Source organism: Limulus polyphemus, unplaced genomic scaffold (genome assembly GCF_000517525.1).
Source record: "Limulus polyphemus unplaced genomic scaffold, Limulus_polyphemus-2.1.2 Scaffold1343, whole genome shotgun sequence".
Lineage (NCBI taxonomy): Eukaryota > Metazoa > Arthropoda > Merostomata > Xiphosura > Limulidae > Limulus > Limulus polyphemus.
In genome coordinates this window covers 67001-70917 of record NW_013666953.1, presented here as the reverse complement: position 1 = coordinate 70917, position 3917 = coordinate 67001, and the positions used below count along the sequence as shown (strand labels likewise).

General features: G+C 32.1%; 1 protein-coding gene across 1 annotated transcript in view; it reads right to left on the bottom strand.

The window, feature by feature from the left end:
• LOC111086705 (histone acetyltransferase KAT2B-like) overlaps positions 1-874 on the bottom strand; it is a 16540-nt gene extending 15666 nt beyond the window's left edge. The window contains exon 1 of the mRNA XM_022390622.1: positions 790-874. The gene's annotated coding sequence lies outside the window, so the exon portion shown is untranslated. The remainder of the gene's footprint in view (positions 1-789) is intronic.
• Between the last annotated feature and the right edge of the window lie 3043 nt (positions 875-3917).

Below are 3917 nucleotides of genomic sequence, written 5' to 3'. Positions count from 1 at the left end.
GACAGTGATTCTGAATGTAGGGCAGTTTGAAAATGCTACAATACGAAAAAATTTTCATTTGGGTGTGAAGAGCGAAAAACGTTCCATGACTCAAAACTAAATTTTACATTATAATATTATACCTTTTCAACACCAAATTTATTTTATTTTTTGGGTGGCATCAAATTTTTTGAGGTGTCGAGGTGGGGCATGGAGCAAAAAAGGTTAAGAACCACTGGTTTAAGATAAAAAGTAATGTAAAAAATTCACAAATTCTTTTAATTGGGTGACAAAAAAAAAATTAGGAATGCTGTTACTATTAATGCAACGACACTTTTTGTTGTTGTTGTTTGTGCAAATTTACTTTTACTGTACTTTATAGTTTACATTCTGCATGCTCAGTCACTATCAATATCAGGCCTATGCATACACAATACAGTCTAACAGTAACTGTCTAACTTTTACGCACCTACATTTTGTTCAAATACTTAAAATGTTGCATTTATTACGTTTTTAGCTTCATAAATTATACTTTTAAGTATGTGTTTGATAACTATATTAAAACACCCTACCGGCGTCTTCGTCAACATCACTGTTGCTCTTTTACCCTGTCTCTGGTAAAAAGAAAAGAAAAAAAAGCTGCATAAATACATTCAGATTCAGAAACCCAAGACCAATACACAAGAATTTATAACTAGTAGTTGCACCTACGACGTTCAATTCAGATCGTACACTGAAAGACTTGAACGATACTGTTATAAATTACACGGAGTGATGGTATATAGAGAAATATGAAAAGAAAAATCATACCTCCCAAATTGTTCAAATCGTATTTCAAAACTGTAATTCTCGACGCTAAGTATTAATAATGTACGCTTAACACTAAGCCAGATGTAGCGCCATCTTTGGAGGTTAAAATGTAATTAAAATAATAATTTTCTCCTATTTGCTTACTTCCAGTATTTTTTATTGTTTAATTAAAATGAATCACTCTTGTTAAAATAAATATTATTAAGTCTCAAAAATATCTTTACTGTTTAGCTAGTCTTTATAGTTTCCAAAGTAATTTATGTTCACCATCGTTTAATTAAAGGCATAACAGAAATAAAAAGTAGAGGTTAAGTAAAAAACAAACTTAGTTGATAATATAATTTTAGTAATTTGTTGTAATTAAAATTGTACTAGTATAAAAACAAATTAAACAACTGTACTCAGTCACTCAAATAAATCTAATATATTTACGGCTATGTGAGGCCATTTGTAATTAGCTATACTAACTGACATACTCGTTCAACACACGGGAAGGACATGGGGATCTGGGAAGGAAGGAGTGGTTGACAAATCCGAACGCTGCTTCCCTATGTCTTTCTCTTTTGGCCGTAGGGATACATGCAAGGTTTGGTGATGCGTGATCTGGCACTAATTTAACTACATATTTGAATCTTAAACAAATATTTAATTGCAGTTACGTTGTGAATATCAAATCACACAAAATAATAACAATAATAGCGAATCAGAAAAACAGAATAAAAAAAAAGGGGGAGAGAAACTAAATTAATAGATTACATCAAAGAACAATACAAAACTCTTCTCAAAATAACGTTAAATAACAAATAATGATAAAGCGAGTATTTGTCATAATCTATCGTAATGTGCAGAGTACATTAAAAGGGTAGGGCTCATTAATGGATAAAGGACACTTTTCAAGCATTGTAAGGCAAACCTTTGTGTGTGGGGAGTGGTGGGAGGTAAAGGAGACAAAAGAGACTGTTGGTTGCCTTTTGTACACATAAGGTAAAAACCATAAGAAGCAAACAGATCCTCATTTATTCCTCTTCAATTAGCCTTTTAAACATTTTTATGACCTAAACTAAACAATGGATTATTGCGTATAACACTTAACACCATATCAGAATTACTTTTTTTTTACTATAAAGACCTAACAGTCCCTATGTACCATTCATTTTAACGATGATTGTTTTAATAACTCGCAGCAAGCAAGGTGTGGAACCACATGTATCTTTTCATAATTGTTGACAATTTTTACGAAGGAGAAAGAAAATGGCATTTTGGGAGCATAAGGGCAGGAAGACAGAGGCTTGAGCCAATTTAACTACTTCCCTGTGCACATCACTAATAATCTATTTATTTTGATAAGCAATACATTTTACGTAATTCTAGTTTAACTCCCTTCACCATTCTCCGTCCCACCAAACATGCTTGCCCTTTCAGCCGTGTGACGGTCAATCCTCCTATTCGTTCGTAAAAGACTAGCCCAAGAGTTGGCGGTGGGTGATGATGGCTAGTTGCCTTCCCTCTAGTCTAACACTGCTAAATTAGGGACGGCTAGTGCAGATAGCTCTCGTGTAGCTTTGCGCGAAATTCAAAAACAAACAGGAACCTCGTGTCAGTTTCTACTCTTAATATTTAATATAGATAAGAAAGTAGGTAAACTAGCATTTAAAGCACCTGAAAAATAGGTGATGAAGAAAAATATATATTTGATAAACAAAACCTTAACTAGAAATATAATACAAAACTCCATTTTACAGCCTCTTACCTTTATAAATAGTTAAATAGATTTACACATACGACGTGTACATGAGCAACATACACATATAGTTTAATAAAACAAGGAGTACATTTGTAAATTACCGTGCACATTTCATAAATCGACGCGTATATTTAATAAATGAACACAGTTTAATAGCACGAAGGTGATGTTACAAATTGCTAAATACATCCAATAAATCAACAAGTATATTTTTCAGCCAACTTGCCAATTTATAAATAGTAATAACATTTCTAATCTGAAAGGTCGATTTATAATTTTCTTGGGAAAAAGAGATTAAAGGATAAATAACTAATATATAGATTACAGAGAGAGAGCTTAAATTGCATAGTCACACTTGGTGCCATATACATGCTGCGTGAGCATTACCTGTGTTGATTTAACTGTATATGTGTATATATAATTATTACTATCAGCGACTGCTCATCGTCGAGCTTTACGAATCTTTGGCAGGTAAATACTAAAGAATACATACACGAATAACGTGACTTGGCGCTAAACAGAACGATAAAAACAAAGTGATAAACAATTTATTTACAACAGTTATGGGGATCAGTAACACTAGTGGGTTATTTTATGACAGTCAAGCAAAATATATTCATTTGCTTAAAATCATTGACTATTAAAATTAGTGTCTGGAATTTTTGTGATCAAATACATCCTCTAATTTTTCTGTCCAATTGTAGATGAATAAAATTATTCAAATTCTAAATTAGCTTTGTGTTACGTTGTGTGTTTCAATTGATTAAATAGTAACGTCTAAGAAGTACAACGTTCAGTTTGTGTCCTGATGTTTCAGTTCATTTAATACTTGTATACTCTTACGTATTACTAAATACGCTTTACTACTACTTCTTGAGGCTGAAACTTTATGTATTGAAAATAAAATTTTTGAGTATGTATTGAGACAACTGTTTAATTAACCTTTGTTATGCTGTATAACCGGTATTACAACGAACATCTATTTTCACTTAAGTTTCATTTATTTTAAAGATAATCTTTATGTTTAATTTGCTTGCAGTCGATATCAAGTTCCACAATTTGAAGAGCTTCTTCAATCTAAGGCTAAACACATTCATTTACATTTTACTCATTACGCTTGTTGAATAGTGATTACTGTATAACAATTGCAAAATATATAACAGACCGATACCAGAATGGAATGAATTATCAGAAAAAGGACTTGTTTGTTTGGAATTAAGCACAAAGCTACCGAATGGGCTATCTGTGCTCTGCCCACCACGGGTATCGAAACCCGGTTTCTAGCGTTGTAATGTTTAAAAAAATCAACAACAAATAAAACAGCATATCTTTCACTGTTATGTATGTTATTAGCTACTCATACCACAGTATACAAAGTATGTAT